This window comes from Thunnus albacares, chromosome 16 (genome assembly GCF_914725855.1).
Source record: "Thunnus albacares chromosome 16, fThuAlb1.1, whole genome shotgun sequence".
Classification (NCBI taxonomy): domain Eukaryota; kingdom Metazoa; phylum Chordata; class Actinopteri; order Scombriformes; family Scombridae; genus Thunnus; species Thunnus albacares.
The window spans coordinates 9,216,517-9,237,216 of record NC_058121.1 but is presented as its reverse complement, the minus strand read 5'-3'; the positions used below and the strand labels follow the sequence as shown (position 1 = coordinate 9,237,216).

At 43.0% G+C, this 20,700-nt stretch overlaps 1 protein-coding gene across 2 annotated transcripts in view; it reads right to left on the bottom strand.

Annotated features, from left to right (window-relative positions):
- Positions 1-20,700, bottom strand: part of fut8b (fucosyltransferase 8b (alpha (1,6) fucosyltransferase)) — an 88,319-nt gene that overhangs the window by 58,633 nt on the left and 8,986 nt on the right. Inside the window, exon 2 of one of the 2 annotated variants that reach the window (XM_044377397.1) lies at positions 10,524-10,751. The exons of the other annotated variant lie outside the window; for it this stretch is intronic. The gene's annotated coding sequence lies outside the window, so the exon portion shown is untranslated. The remainder of the gene's footprint in view (positions 1-10,523; positions 10,752-20,700) is intronic. 2 annotated transcript variants of the gene reach the window in all.

The window sequence follows — 20,700 nt, the reverse complement described above, 5'->3', positions numbered from 1 at the left end:
TCTTTTGAACAAAAATGCACTTAAAAAGTTCATCTGAAGCTTATCTGAGGCTTCAGCAGTCTGAGTTAGTCATATCAAGTGGATATCTGCCACATTTGCAGTCTTTTTAGCATCAAATTCCCTCATTTTGTTTCCTTGGACAGTGTTTCCCTGTTGAGCTGTGGTGGAAATATAGTAACAAAAAGAGGGACTTTAACACTAAAAAGACTGTAATGTTGAAAGATATCTACTTGATTTGACTAATTAGGACTGAAGCTTCATATCAGCTTCAGATAAAATTTTTGTACAGAAGCAGGCTTGTGGATTTTGGCCCCCATCACTTATACTGTAAGTGCAATATGAAGGGATCTCTTAACCCTATGAGCCCCAGGCTATTTTCAGGGTAATTTCACTACCTTTACTTTCAAGCTCTTATCTCAGTCATTATAAGGGCTAGCCATACATGCTATATCTTGTTTTTTCGTCATTACAGTCTAAGCTATCCAGATCTTCCGTCATTTGATATGATAATACTTGCAGATTTTTTTTATATTAGCCTTTATATCAAGAAAAAAGAGATTGTGTCTTATGAAATTGCTTTACATGTATCTCACCATAAAATGCTGGCAGTAGAGATATCTTTTCATAACTGCGTAGGGGAGATTGTCTGGAATCTGGCAATATCAGAACAATGATGGTGGGATACTCTATGACTTAGCAATTTGAGAAAATATGTGCTTAGTGCATAATGGTAATGTGTTTGCGCATGTGTGCAATGCACATGAGCCTACTTGCACACAGGTGACCTGCACAGGTCATTTGACCACAACTTTTGAATCATTGCGATGGAAAGCAAATACATTATTTTGTGTTTATTTTTCCATATAAAGTGGGATCACAAAATGGACCTGCATCAAAAAGGCAAATCCAATTCCCTCTACTTGAGATGGATTAGATTTTGCTTGAGTGTGTTTGAATAAAATTTTGATGTTGGGATTTGGTTATCGGTGCTGAACAAGAGGTAATAAATGAAAACTTACAAACATACAAAATGTACTACAACAAAGACGCAAGCGCAGTCGCTTAAAAGCAATTTTCTTGCATCAGATTATGTTAATTATAAATTCACAACATTCTGACACCTTCTTCTCCACCCCCACCAGGGCTATCAATGTGCAAAGCTGCCAATTTAAGTGTTAAATCCACGTTTAAATACCAAGGATGAATACCAGTTTACTGCATCACAGCAGCCAAATTAAATATATAACCAACATTTACTTGAGGGGTTGCTCATTTATCTAGACCAGCTGCCCAGTTCAAATCAATATGTGTAGAAATGCAGAATCTGCAAACAGCCATTGTTACCCTCCTTGTTCCTTCAGTAGCTCACATACAGATCATACACACCAGACACCAGTTACGTCCTCACAATCCAGGCATGCCCCCCATGTGTACTCAGGTCACGTGGCTGATCTTTGGCAGGTTGCACAAAGCGGCCTGCGCAGTGCAGCTGCCCTGAGACCAAAGCTCTGACCCCTGGTAATGGGTCTCTGGGGGTTGGGGGGGGAAGCCAAGCCTATACTGCTCTGTACAGTTGTACTGGCTGGCTCCTCCCCTGGGACTGACTCACCTTCCCTCCCTCCTCCACCCTCAACCGCAATGAAGCAAAGTGACGCTGTTGCCAAGGTTACATGGGGGTGGGAGGGGGCGGGAGGTACAGATGAGGTGGTTTGTTATCTGCCTGCGTGGCTGATGTGAGAAGGAAAATGATTGTGTCCTGGTGGTATAGGTAGTGATGAGTTGATGGAGGTGTAGGAATTTGGCGGGGGCATACAGGAAGAGTAAATATGTATGTTTCTGAGAAATTGCAAATATATCAGCATATAGTATGTGTGAGTATGTGTGTGTGTGTGTGTGCATGTCTAAGCAGAGCAGAGGTTGGTGAAGCTTAGCCGACTCTGTGGAATGTAAACTAGCCACTGCAGCACTCCTGCCTGGCCTCAGTCAGACGCTGCCCCACCGGGGATCCAGCGTGTTGTTCGATGCACTCCGCCCTCCCCCCACCCCCTCACACAGCCCTGCATCCGGCACACAGGGCCGACATCCCTGTTAAACTGCCTGCCTAGCACCCACCTTGCATTCCAGTTGCCACGGTGATTCGCTGGCCTTGTCTCTATTTTCAAGCATGTGCAGATAAGTTGAGTTTAAACAAAACCGAGCAGTCACTTACCATGCATTATCATTCCGCAGCTATTTGATACCTGCGCCTCGCACAGCCGCAGCCATCTCCCTAGATGATTGCCCAAGGGAAGGTTCAATGCTTTAATCTAATCTGATGACAAATGATTCGATTAACTTGGCCACTGATTAACCTCTTCCTCTGTGTTTTGTGCACCTATAGCTGAGCAAGACTCATTTCATCCTCCCTCCCTCCCTCACTGGATGTGTCTCTACAAATGTCAGCATTGGCTGCATGTGTCACTGACTTGATACATTGTGTTGTGCTGTGTGTGTAACGGTGGATCCGCTGCACCCATGGCTCACCAGCCATCTGCAGCCCACTGAGGGACACATGATGATGACGGCTGAGTCACCCATTAGCCCAAATTAGAGCCATCCTTCCACCATTCAAGACAGGGCCGCTGGCAATGCCACGCAGTCAAAGCCATTACGGAAAACACGCACTAAACTGATTTTGCTCTGCAAATACCATTAGCTGGTGCCCCAAGATTATAAATATCCGAACTCCCAATCTGAAGAAGAAAATGGGCTCGGGTGGGGAACCGTGTTAAGAAAATCCTGCATCAATGTCATGGACTTCTTCACTGGTTGCCAGAGGGCAGAGAAAGGCGGGTAATGGCTACGACAAGCCAAAGATGAAAGAACAAAGAAAAACGTCGGTGGTGAGAGAGGGTGAACATGGACAGCTACAGTTGCTACTGGGAGACTATTGTGAGGATGCTCAGTTAAAGGCACATGGTGTGAAGATAAAAAACGACAGCTCTCTGTTTAGTCCCCCTACATTACGGATGCCACAGTGAGGACATTTTCCCACCAATTAATAAACTCGTGACAACAGTTACCAATATCTATAGAGTGCTTACTTTGATCTTTAGCGTTAGATTTTTAGTTTAGATCTTCCCATCACTTAAGAGTTACTGATGGCGGGCTTCGGGATGCTGCTGCTCAGGATCCCCAGCAGGGGTCATCCTCTGTGTACAGCCCGGGCTGCGGCGCACACGACAGCTGCTAAGAACCAGAACCAGAGCATACCACCTGCTATCCGGAGAGAAATGCACTGAGAGCAGGCTGAGCAGGCAGAGAGCGGGAGAGTCTCTGCTGAAAACAAGCACTGAGACCCGGAGAGACATGAGAGCAGCTGCTCACCAACAGCTATGTGTTTTTACAGCAGAGAGCAGGAGGGAGGACAGACGTCTCACTCCGCTACTCTGTGCAGTGACTCTCACTTTCAGTTTATAACTGTAGCATCCGTCGTTCAACTAAGTATCGATAACATGCTTAATATTTTACAAATGAGTTTTTTTATTTGATGAACTTGGGCGCTGATACATGAACTAAATGGCAAAACAACGGTGGGCAAGTGGTCATCCGTTTATGTCTGAACACCGCGCAAAACCAGTAACACTGACTACAACAGCAAGCCTACCCAAGCAATCAAAATAGCTAAATGCGCAGCAGCTTTACATCACTTTAAACACTCACTGTTATCACTGTTGTAAATCTAAGAGAAAAGATTTGAAAGTTAAGAGCTTGGAATAAGTGCTCCCTAAAATGGCTGCAGTAATCCTGGGCCATGCTGTTCAAATGGCCTTGGTTTGGTAAACAACTGTCCTGCATGTGGGCCAATTTGTCAAAACAACATAGCCACTTCAGGCCTTGGGGAAATTGCTATTTTGTCAATACAACCTATTTCGATCCACTCATGTTTCCGTTTTGCCACAAACGCACCCCAACCCTCCCGCCTCTTTCACCATCTCTTTTACTTGAGGGTTCCTGTCGAATGCCAAAAATTGTTGCCTAGCAACTAAATATTCACCCTGCAGAAATCCGCCAGATTATTATTTCTTTCCAAGTTTCATATTTCTGAGAGAGAGAGAGAGAGAGAGAGAGAAAAAAAAAAAGATATCTTTGTGATTTCAAGTTTACAAATCCCAGTAGTGCACAGGCAACGGTATGCTCTTCAAATGAAATGCACAACCCTCCGTCACATCTACAGAGGGAGGCTGTTGCAGAGACACCGCAGCTATTTCAGGGCAGCTGTGTGAATTAAAAGTGTTATAACCACGGTAACCAATAAAATGTACTGGTTGCAAAACATCAAATTAATGATGATCCCCTGAACATGTGATTATGTTAAGATAATATACATTAGAGAGAGAGGATTTGAACTTGCAGAGCATTTTTATTGACCCATGAAAAGCAAGAGAGAGACTCTATCCAAGCACGGGCTGCTTTATTAAATGAACCACTCTGTGAGACCTATCTGATCCGATCTGTTATGTGCACGTCTTCATTCCTGAGCAATAGTTACTTTGTATTTAAAAAGTACACTCGCTTCATTGCTCTTGTTTTTGTGAGAGCAGGTGTCTTTAAATAGAAGAGATATCTCAGTTTCGAAACTATTTCTACCATGTTTATCGAGACGTTTTCTCGGAATCCTCCCATAACCATCTGGATTTCTGAATATTCAAAACAAAAGTTAAAGCCATATTTCAACTGACTTTGGCGTTCCCACCCAAATGCTCGAGCAGTGAACATATTTTTCCCTCAAAGACTGAGCGTGTGCCTGTGGCTAGCCGGCAGTGTGGGCTGAACTCTGGACTCCCAGTAATATGTCTATTTATCCAAGACAACAAAGGCCCTCTGTGATAAATACCATTGGGTGGGGACTCACAATGCACACAGTCAACATTGTGGTGATGTATCATTTCCAGTCTGAATTAGTATCTGACCGCTGCAGAATGTGTCTCATAGCACAGGTAGAAACACTGCTACTGTATCTGTGATAATATATTTTGATGCTGATTATTAAGTCTAATCTTTTTTTTTCTAAGAAAAACACTAAGCCTTGGTGGCTAATTTTTACTCGTCGGAACAGCATGTTTCTTTGTCGCTGTATTGTGTGTCTGTTAATAACAGCTGCAGGAGCTTTATTTACTGTAATCATGGTTGCAACAGTAATGCGCCTTAACACAAGGCAGACACAAACTATTGTACATAATGTACTGTTGGTGTTGATGAAGTATAATCATAGTTCTCATGTGTATTTCAGCTTTGTGCAGCCACAAAAGCCTGTTTATTGAAACATTTTTCTTCCAATACACTCCTAAGGTAACAAAAGACTACAAAGGTTACACAGTAGAGGGTAGGAATCAAGGAATCAAGTATTAATCAGAGGTTATGAATTGCAAAGTTCTGCAAATTAACTATCGAAAATATGAGGTGGTACCCGCAGAGCTCTTTAAAATGATGATCGTATGGTATTGTATTTTGGTGAATCACAAGTTGTTTGACAATCCTGATGAAAGCACAGGGCCAAAACACTCCAGTTTTAGCTATTAACTTGCTGTCAATGCAACAAATTTTGCTGGAGAAAGGTGTTAAATCACTGACATTTTAGAGAATCAATCTGTCTCTCTACATGCCAGTTGGGATGTACTTGAATCCATCTTTTCAGTGAAATTGATTGGACAACCTGTGTAAAAGCATTTAATGATACATATGAGAGTTTCCGACGCTTGCACTGGATACATTTGCACATTCGCCGTAGTGACTGCACACTCAGGGAAGTTCGGGGAATAAGTGTACCAAACACAGACAACTAGAGGGGCCTGTTCTTTTTTTTTTTTATAATTAATGATGTTCTTCTGAGACCTAAATGAGTCTGCTTAGCCTATCTGATGTAAGCTCTATGCGTGACTGCTTATTAGGATCATGCCATATTCCATCTCGTGCAAAAATATGAAAATGACACAGAATAAAAGCCTACGAGAGAGAGCAGGTTTTGGGGGCTAGAGAGCAGACTAGCGTGAAAGGAAGGGTGTCACAAGTTCATGTCAGGCTCTCGATGATGTTCTCACCATCAGTATGTGGACCTGGAGGCTATCAGCCTATCAGAGACATGCCTACCACTCCTCAGCTCCTGCATATATGTGGATATAAGCCAAAAAAAAAAAAAAAAAAAAAAAATCCAACATGGCCACACCGATCTCTGGCTGTCACCGAGGCTCACCTTGTGCATGCGCGCTTATGCAAATATTTATCTGAATTCACACTTGGCTTAATTTGACAAGAGCAACCCAGTCTTGAATGGCTTTGGATGCAAAATGGTAATTACTCCTAAACCAAGCTGGAATAATGAACTTGTTAGCATGCTCAGCCTCCTGGAATTCATTACCCGGCTCTACTCTGCACTCCTGGTGGAGCAAAACCTGATCTGTTTTCATTCCCCAACTGCTCAGAGGGACGCACACTCTGACGGCGGCTCTGAATCAAACAGCCGTGTTGCTCGTGACATGTCCAGCAGCCGCTCCAAACTACACACACACACACACACACATATGCAGTAGACAGACATCTATCAGCTCATCTAATGAGACTGATTGGTCCTGTCGCTGTTTCAGACTGTCTCATGTGATCCCACACAGACTCCTCAGACGAAGGCATGATCCATGGAAATCAAGAGGACTCGGACCCCTTAAAAGAATGTGCATGACAGTCTCAAACAAACAAGCGGGATGATGATGATGTCAGTGTCACCAGTTAGATAACAGAAAATGTTTTCTCTCTTTTATTAAATAGCGGGAAGGCAGCAATTTGGCTGGTATAGGAACTATGTCTGAAACAGCTAAGTGCTCTTCAGGGAACATCATAATTTGAGGGATGGCTCATATTTTACATTTTCTGTCCGTTTAAAATTATGTTTGGGATGAAGCACGCATCATGACTTCAAATCAGCTTTACCGGATCTCTACATCACCGTTTAATTCCAAATGTTGAAGAAAACAACACTAGAGGCTTTTGTAAAACTGCATCAGGCAATAAACATGCTCACCTTGAAAAACACTTCAGATTCGGTTTCATATTAATGTGCAAATCTGAGAATATTTGAGTACCGAGAGAAGACGGGAGGAAGTATCTGCCTTCCCCCCTCTTCCACTTCTCACTTTAAAAAACAAATCTTTTATATCTGATCTTGTATAAGCCAACAGCAAAGTTGCCAACTTTGCCAACTACAGTCTATAAAGCAGTGTTTCATTTCACATAATTAAATTAAAATAGCCACCCACAGTGGAATTACAATATAATACAGAATGTAAACATACTTACTGACAGTGAAAAACATTTTAACCTAAAGGAAGCAGCAAGTATTTCATTAAATAACACAAAAAAAACAAGAAAATAACATGATGTAAAAAAATACAGGAATGTAGAAATGACCAAAAACTACACTTAAAACTGGAATTGTCCTTTAAGGCTTTATGCTGTTTCTCATATTTGCATCATATGTTATCAAGCTGCTCACAGATCACCCCATGCGCTCATTTCTCTGCTTTGCACTGGTCTCATTTTCTCACTGTCTTCCCTACCAGATGGGTCAAGGACAGATCAGGGGCGACACGCCTCCAGTCAGCATTTGTCCTTTTTTTTTTTTTTTTTTTTATCTAAGGAAAATGCTCGCAGGCACTCTGCCTGTTTGTCCAACGTTTGAGTCAATCACACCACCAAACAGGCTTACAATCAATGCACACACTGCTGATTACATTTCAGATGGGTATTTGGGAGGTAAACATTTGAATGACAGTACAAACAGACACAGTACTGTGACAGACACTGCTCCGTACCTTGCCAAGTCTGTCACACGGCGGCGGCTGCTGTAGATTCACAATCACATTCTGTCGCAAACGCTGCTATGCCAGTTCCTTGTAGAGACTGATATTAATGCAATATTGGTTCCCCCTAATGTTGGCAATTTACAACTATAAACTAATTCTATCATTGCCCGCGCTGTGACTCACTCTGAATACAAGCGCCGGCTAAAACCGCCTAATATCTGTAAAATGTAACACAGTTTTTCGCCGCTATAATTCGGCACCTGGAAGTGTGGAAGCTTTATTAGGGTTGTAGTGTATCTGGTGACAGCTAAAGAGATTTTCAGGATTGGAGCGTTTAATGGAAACAGCTGGGCAGCATGTGGGTTAATGTAATAGCTTTGCATGTTGAGCAGAAGTGGTGCTAAGCTGGGGCTATCAGAGAGTCATCGACACAGCAGAGACCCGCCGCTCCATCTCCCTCTCTCTCTCTCTCTCTCTCTCACACTCGGTCTCGCTGGCCCCGCATCTCCAGCTCTCCTTTTTTCACTCCCCTCTAAGCACCCATCAATTGAGGCAGTGAAGCCATCAGTGCCCACGCTTAGCCCGCCTGTCTCATTGCTTGGATAGCCGTGTGTATGTGTGTGTGCGCGTGTGTGTGTGTGAGAGAGAGAGCTTTAGCGTTTGAGGGTGCTTGTGTGTGGAGCCCCTTGATTGGACTCTACAGCAGAGGCTGGAGCATTAATGAACACTGCCTGTCACAGTCACAGTCCTCTTTTGCAGATCTCTCACCCATCACTCCGGCCGACGGATCAGTGTGGCCTGATCTAAATGGGCTCTCTTTTACTTTTCTCTCCCTGCGGTGCTCTACTGCCGGCTGGGGTTCGCTGAGATCAGTGGAGGCATCTAATCCTGACCTCTCACTGGCCTCTCAGCCTACCTCCCTCAAGTATTGCAACTTACAACTACCCTTGTAGTGTTCGAGTAAAAGTCAGGACCGAAGTGTATTGAGCCTAAATCTCGGATAAGTCTGTGAGATTTTGAGAAAACTTGAGGGAATCATACGTCTCAACACGGCGGGGCAGACGTTTTCAAAATTACAACGGCAGACTAAAAGTGGCCGTACACTGCATACTTCATGATTTAATTTAATATAACCTAAATTCACAAAATCTAGGGATGCATGACACAATACACAGGATCGGTATGAGTGGAATATATGACCTTTATTGAGAATAATCCAGTCAGTTCCAAAGGGTGACACGGATTTCTATTCAGTTTTTTAAGGTCATACACTTTGTCTATCCTCTGCGTGTGACAGCTGAACAATTGGCTTTTTTGGGACGACGAGGATGTGAGCAGGACTTTTTCAAACAATTTCCTGAAAAGTATTAAATGATTCCCGTCTAGAGGCACCGGGGAAATCCCTTCAGATTGCAACTAAAATTAAGTTTGCAGTTTTTATTTCTTGAGTACACCAAACTATTGAGTGTAGTATTGTGTTCTCTATGCCCCTATACTGTAAATACTGACTTCTACTATAAGTGCATTCAAAATGATAGTTGAAATTCCAAAAATGTTGTTTCTTCACTGCAATTATGTGCATGTGTTCTGACTAAATAGCATAAAGTTGTTCTTTAAACTAAAAGTGTTGGTTGAGTTTAAACTGTTTCTCTTCATGCATCTTGCAAGGAGAAGTTGAGCAAATAGTTACTGTAAATAAATTTAGTTTCACAACTCGGAAAGCTTAGAGGTGTGACCAAATTCTATGCTGGAGTCCCAACAGAAAAAAAAGCTACTAAAAAAGGCAGAAATGCACATTCTGGATGGTGAAACTTCTTATCGTTGCTTCGCTTATATCGACACACCCAAATCATCTCACAGAACACACAGGGTTGCCTTTGAGTGTGAAAAAAGTCAGAAAACAGAGTCACCTCGCCCTGCACGGAGTCTGCAGAACAACAGCACACACAACCAGGAAGCACCCAGCCACATAATGTCAACCTGCGTAACATCCCTCCACTCTACATTAGGCAAGAGTGCTCATTATGAATATGCAAGGTTACAGTAGAAGCAGGCTTTTGTCCTTACTCCCATGTTTTATTTAATGAGCCTGAGGTTGGTATGACTTGATTTGCATGTGCTTGATATAGAATCGCACAGTGCAACACTGCTCATGCCCCCCCCCCCACCCCACCCCCACCTCCCCTCTGCCCCCCCCCCGCCAATATAGGGACATTTTGATTCCATTTTTCGCTTGGCTTGTCTGTCAGTTTACGCGAAGCAGAAGGACCATGACTCAATTTTCCACCGAGGAGGATGCTGTGGCTTTCATTTGTGCACACTTTTGCATCGAGGATGGCGGTTCTGCTGTTCGTAGTGTATGTGAGCACATGAGCATATGCACGCGTGTGATCTGAGGTGTGTAATTTGAAGCGGGGGTTGCGCGGTGGAAAGCGGTGGCTCCCTTGTGAGGGAAAGCTCTGAAGAAAATAGTGCTGATCTGGTCCCTCTCACCGACAACAGCGAGAGAATGCCAAGTGAGGAGACGGGCAGGGTATGAACTACATGAAAAAGCCTAAAAATGTGCAGCAAGCTAGAATATTTCTTTGATAACACAAGACAAGAAAAAAGAGACACAGATATGAAACTCTTATTTCTCCTTCCTCCTCTAATCTGGAAATGGCATGGATGTGAAAATGTGGCTCATACCATATTTGGCAATTAATAGCCCCCGGGGCAGAAATGTGTCCCACTTTGATGATGTCAGTGCTTTGAGGATTGAGGGACAGGTCAGTGCTAGCGTCATGGACATCAGAGGCCCTTAGCGTTGCGGCGAGATGTCAGCCCGGTTAGCGCCATCGCTGCGTGATGAGGCCTGGACAGACGCGCACAGGGGCCAAACGTGTCAAGGCAAGCAGAAACGGGGATGACTCAACCCTGCAGTAAGGATGGAGGCAGGCGGGAAGAGACAGAAATGCAAGGAGAGGAGGAGGCGGGAGGGGGAGGGGGTATAGGGTGGGGGTGGGGGTGGGAGGGGGGGAGAGAAAGGATACACAGAGCACATGGTGACGGAAAAGAAAGATTGAGAGGGAGGGGAATCAAAAAAAGAAGAGGAGGAGAGGGCAGCGGGAGAGATGATCATGATAGGGACAACAAATGAGGAGTTTATATATACAGTACAGAAGGAATTCACCAGGGGCGTGGAAGGAGCAATGTATTAATAGAGAACAGCACAAGACTGAATGAAGCATGTTAATGAAAAGGGGATGCTGCTGAGCGTAGAGTGAATGGGAATACAGCTTTTGAATAGCTGAACCTCGCAGCAATAATGACTGAAAGGCGTGATGACGGGGACGGGATCAGAGGACGGACAAGTGGACTGAATCAAAGATGAAAAATGAAAAATCAGCGACGAGTCAAAGAGACGATAGCGTGACCAGAAGTGGGCCCGGCTGAGGATAAATAACCCCCCCCCCCCCCCCCCCCCCCCCCCCCCTCCTTTGACACCCGCATATACACTGCAAGCCATTCTGATCCATCTGCTCCACGCTATCTGCACGTTAGAAGAAGAAGAAGAAGAAGAAGAAGAAAACAAACGTGTGGTTCTCCTGTAAGAAATTCCCCCCAGTGAATTTGAGTTTGCTGTATGAATGTGAAGCAGGGCATTGCAGAACAAGAGCGCACATCCTCTGCAAACTTTCACTGAATAATTTAATGATCTGTGTTTTCAAAAATAAAAAAAAGAAAAAAAAAAGTCTGTTTTTCTATTTTCTGCCGCTGACTTGATCCGACGCAATTCAATCTATAGGCTGTTTGTGAAAGCTTTTTCCCCATTTGTTCTTATAAAACAAATAAGTTCCTGGTAGGTCCCTCCCAGGAAGAAATCCTCCTGCACACAGAAACTGCTTGTGATACTTCCTTTTTTATGGTCTACTTAAGATGGTTTTTTGAATGCGGGGTTTTGGATTCGTGTCAAAAAGAAGTTTTGCTGAAAGCACAGACAACCTTATGTTTTGTTAAAACCCATTCTTGCTTGCCCTGCTGCCGAGCATATTTTTTTAAAAAAATGAAAATATAAATTCTAAAAAGGCACAAAGGCATGAGATGAAATGGCAAATATTGTGTGTGGTTGAAATCTTTTGAGTCAACCATCTCAGTGTTTGCAAATTTGTATAATATATTAAGTTGCCTCATATGAGTTTTCTGTAGTTTCTTATGATTTGCTAGTAAGAAGTTAACACAAATGTCCATTAAACTGTCAGAAGGTGAAAGGAAGACACTGTGGTCTGTTCATTAACTTCTGCCTATAAGTCAGACTACAAGACTATGTGTCATGTAGAAAGACAATCGCCTACAGGCATCTTCTATGCTGATTCAAGTTCAAAAAACACTTCTCATTCATCAAACTGTTCACCATAAATAATAGATTTCTTTCTCTATGGTATAATTTTCATGTACAAAATGTATTTTGAGGACGCACCGGTGGCCTGAGGGTTGAGCCGCCAACCACAAACCACAACATCCACTGTTACATTCTTGCCTGGGACCTTTACTGCACGTCAAACCACATCTCTCCTCATTTCTCTCTACTGTCATCTGTCTAATAATGGCATAAAATGCCCCCTAAAAATACATTAAAAATGTATTTTCAAAGCTGCATCGCGAGATTAATGCTAATGACGGTTTCATTCAAGACATCTTTCACTTAATTTGTAATTGCGTACTTTGTAAGAGGGAGTAGGGGGTGTGTGTGTGGGCGGGTGGTTTGAAGGATGTAGAGAGTGTCGTGTTGGCGAAAGGTGTGGTGGTGACACTGAGGCCATCTGGAAGGCTGGTGGGAGATGAGGACCTAACAGAGAGAGCAGACTGCCACCTCATACACACACCTGAGCTCAGGCCAATGTCTGTATATGTGTGTGTGTGTGTGTGTGTGTGAGGCAGATAGAGAGGAAGTAAGTACATGGAATATTACAGATATCAAGAGTGGGGGTGTTTGTATGGTCATTTAATACAGCTCTACATGTCTGTTAGTGAAAAGAAATGAAATGGAGTGAGAAAGAAGGACAGAAAGAAGAAAAAAAACAGGAAGTGACAGTAACAGATGGAGAGAAGATGAGATATTATGTCAGATCATATTGACACAAGCGTCTCTATTACCACGCTTTATCTGATATTAATCATGTGACCTGAACCATTTATGTTCAAATGTCACAGGCGGCCCTTGAAAAATGACAAATATGATTAGAGTATGATATTAAAGTGTGGCAGGAAACGCAAAGATGTAAAAATAAAAAAAAGCATTTCTCAACTTATTTTTCAAGTTCACAGACATAGATTGTTGTATGAGAGGAAATAGATAAGTAGATAAATCGTCCTTCTCTGACTTCACCAACAGACCAAATAACAGAGTTCACTGGTACTGAAACCAATTGTAAAAATTTATTTCAGCAGTTTCTAGCAGACAGAAGGAGGCATTTAAGGTTAGTGGAGGAAAACAAAACCCACTGGCATTAGCCTCCGCAGAGTGGACAGGCAGCCTAGCTAGACCGGTCAAATCCTTTGTAAGCGGGTCCCCGCTGCACGCCAGAGTGCAACCGGACTGAAATGTCAGGGGTTCATCCGACAGTATCTCCAACATCAGTACCGCTGCTGATAAAGAAACCTTAATACTCACACTGTTCATTAGCAAATTCATTTTTCTGCTTCAGAAACCAGAACTGATTTTTTCCCCTGATATGTCCTTTTTCTCCCCCCCACTCACTTTATTCCACTATGATGAAAAAATAATGGCGTGAAGATCCTATACAGTCAATGTAGAGAATTAGAAAAATCAGAATACACAAAGTGAGGTTTACGTTACCTTCTATGAATTAATCTGTTTGATTCACACTTTCATTTAAATGCTTGATCCTCTTAATGAAATATTCAGATTGTTTGCGTGTTATGTATTGATGCGCCTCTATTGAATATAAAAATCGTTGCTTTGCAGAGAGCCATTCTCATTTCCTTCCCAGGTTCAGTGCTTTTCCCATTTCTATGCAAACATCCTGTAGTCAGCAGTTTCTAAATTAATCGTTTTCAGCCATTATTTGCTTAGCTCGTTAAAATGATATCTTAGATTTTATAGCCGAACCCTAACTCCTCATACAGGCGTGCCCTCCACCTCGTGTATTGCTTTTTTTTTTCCACCGGAGCTGCTATTTTTCCTGAGGTTTATTGCAATTAGTTTATTGCAGATACATCAGTATCGGCGTGTCAGCTGATAAGCAACGAGAAACTGCAGTATAGAGAAATGTCCGACTAGGTTTGAGGTGAATAATATTTGCGATACTATCCGCCAGAAATGTTGTTATCAGGTTTTTTTAAACTCAAATATCGACATCAGTTTTGGCCTCAAAGCTCAGGTTGCAGTTTTCAATATCAATGTAGCTGCTAATTATTTTCTCAATCAATCAATTAATCTTCAAAATGAAATAATAAAAAAAATGCCCATCATCATTCTGCCAAGCCTAAGGTTGTTTCCAAAAAGTTTGTCAGTCTAAACAATCTAAAAGTAAGATAGAACTTACTCATATAAGACAAAGTAAAGAAGTTTTGGCGTGTTTGAAAAGTGCCTGAAACGGTTAAACGGCTATCTATACCGTTGCCGTTTATTCTCTGTTGACAAACTTATCAATAAATCAGCTTGTTATTTCCTCTTTACTTTCTGTGTTTCACAGCATTGCATTTTTATACTTCCTGACAACACTACTTGCATGGTGTGTGCATACACAAACAATGCAAAGCTGAAGCAAGTGTACACGAATTTGTACGCTGTATTGTGTTTGACTGTTTCTATTTCAGGCAACTTTGCTGTTATTACACCTTCGCCTTAAGCCTGGTTAGAGCGGGTCTGACACAGTCTGGGTCCGCTGCTTCTTGCTGTGTGGCCTATATAGTAGGTCAATGTTCACACTAACACAATCATGTACAAAAACATACAAGTATGCATACAAACATACACGGTGAGGCCCCCCTCGGCTATACAACCGGTCTCCTTGCCTCCGATGTAATATATGTTGTTTGTTTGCCGGATCTGTGCTAGCCAGCAGCATTACCCTGATGCAGCCAAGCGTAACCTGCACTGGACACACACTCTGTCAACGGCAGTAAGCAAGCAGAGTACTGCACTGCCAGAGATATGGAGCAACAAATCTATACCTCTCACAGAATGGGAGGGTGTGGAGGGGAGGTATATAGCTACAGAATATGATAGAATTTGATAAACAGCTGGGGTCAGGAGGAGGCAGGTCAGCAGACCATTAAGTTATTCTGACAATTTTGATCCATTGCACACAATACTGGGACAAGGCGCTGGGCGTCACCTAAGAGGGGGAAAAAGGCGGTGGTGGTGGTGGTGGTAGTGGTGGTGGTGATGATGGGGAAACGAAGGGGAAAAGGAAAAACTGGCAGGAAGCATAAAACAAACAGAGACAGCCTTTACTGCAGGAGATGAGAGGAGATAAGAGACATCAGAGGGAGAGTCTCCTTTATCAGAATGCAACGAGAAACCAGGAGGAGAAAGGCACTCCCTCCGAGGGGAGGGGAGGAGAAGGGATACGCAATATATAGAGGGCGAGAGCTGATGTAAAACTGTATTGTAAATCATGTAGAGCTGCATTAAAACAAAATCAAACAATAATATCCTTCAATCCTTTTTATCCTTATTGTATGATTGTAATACTCTCAACAAAAAAAAAAACCTTTTGGATATTTATGTAGCCTACAGTATATCAGAAAATCCTGGGGAATGGAAACGGCTGTAGTGTTAATATTCTGCTCTTTATAATGCTCTTTAGTTCAGTAGAGGCAAGTTTGAGACTCAATAGGGGGAAACTTAGGCCTTTTGTTTTAATTAACAGTCCAATTATCAGGCAACTAATGGCTTTGTAAATATAATGGGTTAATAACTCAGCAAGCAAGATCAATCATCTGATTGTCTTTTTATGAAGCTGGAGAAAGTTCCAATTTAGTTATGTACATGCACATGTGTGTGTGTGTGTGTGTGTGTGTGTACAGCATGTACTGTATGTATGTGTGTGTGTGCTGTTATATCAGTGAGGAGCAAAGAGCAGCCATCGCTCCTCAGATGGGTTTTCCATTAGATTTTTGAATGAAATAATACAACTGACCCAGTATCAGCATTTAGCTGTATATATCAGGAGGTCACTTTCTCTAAGCGGATGATCCTGATGTTTGGCAGTCTGTCATGCTCACAAAGTAGCTGTTAGAGGCTTGTGGAGTGTAGGTCAACCATCTAAAATGAACCAAAAAGAAAGAAAAGAAAACCTCCCTCCAGTCACTGTGATAGACTAAAAACACTGTGTAGAGGGAGAATGATTTTTGTAGTCTTTATATCCTCAAGGTATGTTGAATCACTATCGTTTAACAATAACCTTATGTACTGTGGCTCCATTTAGATGAAGTATTTCAAACGTGTGTGTGTGTGTGTGTGCATGTGTGTGTGTGTGTGTGTTTCAGGGTGTGCGTGTGGGCATGAGCCCAATGAGGCAGAAAGGGTGCCAGTAGCCTTTGCAGAAGGAGCATGTGTCCGGCATCCACCACTGTTGTGCTGGGTCACAGATGTCACCTGCTCCAGCAGCCTGCCTCACACCACTCGCCCTACCCCACCACTTGCCCACTTGTAAACAGCCCCGAACCAGGAGAAGAAAACAAGTCGCCTACAGTGTTGCTACTTACTCGGATTCTATTGAATTGTTTTGTCTGCAAAAAAAAAAAAAAAAAGGGATTCAAGCGCAGGTCACAGAAAGATCATAAGAGTCCACAAGAGCCCCTCTCATGAAATAAGAGAAATGTTATCCGCAGCTACTGGCTATGCTATGTTGCTACTTCTTCTTGCCAAGTACTGACATTGCAAGTTAAGAGTAAATTAAACACTGCTGGCTGGTGGATTGGTAGCATTAAACTGAGCAAAACAGCCTGGAAAAAAAAAAAAGCTTGGCAAAGGAAAACCTACTTAGATAATGTCATCCACAAGAAAAAGTGTGAAACCACCATACAATACCACAAAATAAATCAGCTATGGAATAAAAAAAAAGTGTATGTGTGTGTGTGTGTGTCAAGAGCATATAGACTCTGTTAATCTTTCAAAGGAGCTCCCTTGCAATGGTGTGGTCATCTTTTTGAGAGGGCCTGAAATTCCTTTTGCATGCTTGAGAAGCCGAGAATGCTTTACCACAGGAATCCTCCATGGAGATTGTTGATGTGTGTATCTTTCTCTCTCAAAACACACACACACACACACATACACATACACATTAAATATGCCCACCCACACATCACTGACATTTCTTTTTGGAGCGTCTTTAAATTACCACGCATATTAGTGAAGCACTGCCAAGACCCCTTTTTATTATTCCTCTTAATCTAGTGTGCTTACGGGGTCAGCAGCTGCCCCCGCTCCCCCCACCCCCCCCCTCTTCCCTACGCCTTTCCTCTCCCCTTCACTCCCCCGTCTTGGTCGTTACACCCGGTCTCCCGTGGGAGACCCTAGTGCGCTGCTCTGACAGATCAGGACAGGACAGCATGGCACGCTCCTGCTACACGCTTGCCTCCTCTCCCCGCGCCTGCCGCCAAAACCGAACCCACTTGCTACCAACTGTGACTTGCCTCTCACAAATCAGCCAAGCTGTTATTCCACTTCAGTGGTGTTAAAAGATGCTATATGTTCACGAATTTAATGAATAATCTTGAGAATTTTTCAGGTTCCAGTTGAGTGGCTGATAATTTGTTACTTCCCTTAGGGATTAAGGTGTCAGTTTGCATCAAATGAAGTGCTTGTCGGATGGTCAGACTTTCAATGTGTCTGGTGATTTTTTTTTTTTTGTGCATATTTTTAAATTTACAATCTGACATTCCCACCCACTTCACACAGTAATTGGCAAGGTGTGCAGAGGTCAAAAAGTAGTTCTCTTTCAAGATTCTCTTTTTGATTCTTCAAACAACTACATGTATGAGCACAATCAAGTGCAGAACCATGAATGCCTCTGAGGAGAATGTCCGAATGTGTGCGCTTTTATCCCCATTTGTATGATTCACTGCATCTCAGCCATCTCTGTACAGCAGACTGTTTGCCCCACCTTCAAGTCTGACCATTTGGAACAGGTATAAAGAGCTGATGCATGTGTGTTCTCTGGGACGAAGACTTTTATACCAGCAGTAATAGTATTTGGTACAAAACTGTACTGTACAAAATTCTTACAGAAACTTGGCAGATGTTTTTTTGTCTTTTGTCAGCTGTAAAATGATGGTCTTGTTAACTTCAGAAGGCCACTTGTGAATAGTTAATGGTGAACTACTCATACAAGTTAAGTCCAACAGAGTGCTAAAGTTTAACGTTCAGGTAAGATTCATAACACAATGCTGTGGTGATTTTTGTTTTTTTTTTTGTAAGAAACATCTAAGGACACGAACAGGGTTCAGTCAAGTAAGAAGGCAGGGGCATGACCACAATGTGGGGGCCTGATGGGCGCAAGTAGCCCACGCCTCTAATCCCAGTTAAGACAAGCCCGGCAGGCGAGCCGACACAAAGGAGCTTGGTCCAGTGTTAGTGGAATTAAAGCAAAGCCTCTCCTCTGTTGTTATGCTAATCCACAAGACAATGATTATCTGCAGGGCAACGTTGCCACGGTGATAAACATGGCTCTAGAGTGCCTCAATTAGGGCGCCAATTGCCAGAGGAGAGCAAAGACCGAGTGAGGCGGATGATGCCGCTATGAACGGGGAAAAAAGGGAGAAAGTGCGGAAGGCGTTTTGTTATTTCAACCCGAGTGGATGGGTCAACTTTCAAATAGAAGGGTAAGCTTACACATGAAGCTTGACCCTCACAGCTTGACCTTGGCTGGGCTTGACCCTCTCCGTGCTGTAAAGGCCTCCCCACGCACTGGTACGAGTACTTCAATGGCGAACATGTAATAGCTCTCAAATGAAGACAGGGTATGTTATTCTGCAATACCTATAGAGTATCATTATGACTCTCAGTAACATGTTCTCTGTGTTGTGCATGTGGAAGGAGTCAGTATGCCATACAGGGTTGCGGCTTGCTTCATTCATCTTCAAATGCGACAGACTAGCAGTTCAGGTGGTTGCACTGTTCTAGTTTTTGTTTAAACATCAAGAGTTGGAGGACAACCATAACACTGGATTCATCTATAATAATCCTTCATTTACTCCACAAATCAAAGTGAGGAGGCAAAGCCCTCGCCGGGTGTTTAAAGCTCCTCACTGAGTTGAGGTGCCAACTTCAATTCTTTGCTGTTGTCACAAGATCAAAGAAAAGTAAAAACCAGGCTAGGGGAGGCTGTTTTCTGTTTCTGGAGCGGCTTGTCACGCAGCTATTTTACAGATACATATTTGAAAACCTGGTAGTGTGGCTGACATCACACGGGTGTCTCCTCGATCCTCGTCAAAACTAGCTCTGGGCCACCGACATAGACAGACAGAATACATCTCGTTGGTACAGACTACCTCCATCCTGTCTATCCAGTCCTCCGGTGCGTTTTCCTGCTGTTTTCACGAGGGATGTTTCATCATTTTTCGGTATATGGTCAGTCAGTGGCTCTTGTTCTCTCCCTCTTTTTCCTCTCTCCATCTGTCCCACAGCTCCAACGGCATAATAGGCCTTGGACTGCTGTGTCATCTCATTGAGTCCTATCAGGGGCTCTTATGTCTGACTGGCATGTTGTTATTGCTCTCTCAGACCACAGCTTAAACTGAGAAATGGGTTTGCCAAGCAGGCCCTTTAAAGTCCCGTATGCATTGATGGCACTAACAATGAGGAGCGGTTGGGTGTTGGAGGGTGGTACCGCGACAACATGAAACAAGAGGAAGGGGAGGAGGTGACAAAAATGTGATGCAACACCCCTGAGGCTACAGTACATGACAGGTATGTCAGATGCAAATGGTCTCATGCTGGTTTGCCAAGGGCTTTGCCATAGGTGAATGCCACTGCTGCCACTCTCACAAATGTTGAAGGAGGACTGAGGGGCGTCAGTAAGCTTGCAGAGGTAGCAGGATGTTTAACAGAAAAGTTCCTGATATGGTAAAGCAAAGGGGGGGGGTTCGGTTTGACAGGAAGCTTAGTGTAGGGGTTGGGTTTGAACAAGAGGTTCAACAAGGTTTACAACTTCGCCCCGCCAAACTAACATAGCTAGATGTTACGGGCAAAGTATTTTAACCCCATGACCTCCACTGAAAAAAAAGAAAAAGAAAGGGACAACAGAAGTAATGCAAGCACACTACCCTTCTGCCCCTGAAATTGGCCCATGCTGGTTAAATCACACTCCTCCACATATGCAAACAGCTAAGCTATAGTTACACTTTGTATGACTGATGACTCAGAGACACCGGCGAACACTTAACCCTCCACTGAATCATGCACAAGCTCTAAGCTGAGAGAGATAATGTCTTGTAGAAACAAGGTTTAAGTTGTACCACTGTAATGGGGAGGGTAGTACACTGTGGTACCGCAAACCTCCACATTGCACTCAACAGCAGATATTTGGGTAGAAGTCTGTTTCTTATACATTATTTGTGAAGCAATTGTTCTCCAAGGCATGACAGGAAAGACAGCAGAAGCCACAAAGATGAGTCAAACCTACACACAGCTGTCTGGCAAATGTACGGCTTAATTTTTAACCTCAACATTATACAACTGTAACTGTGTACACAAGAATGCACGGTGGTTTACACTTCTGCAATTATTTATTTTAGAAGTTATGAGGAACTGAAAAAAAATCTGTCAATCAATTTGCTCCTTTGTGATGGAAATACCCATGGTAGCCAATGAGATCTGTGTTGTCTTGAGAATAACACGTTGATTTTGACA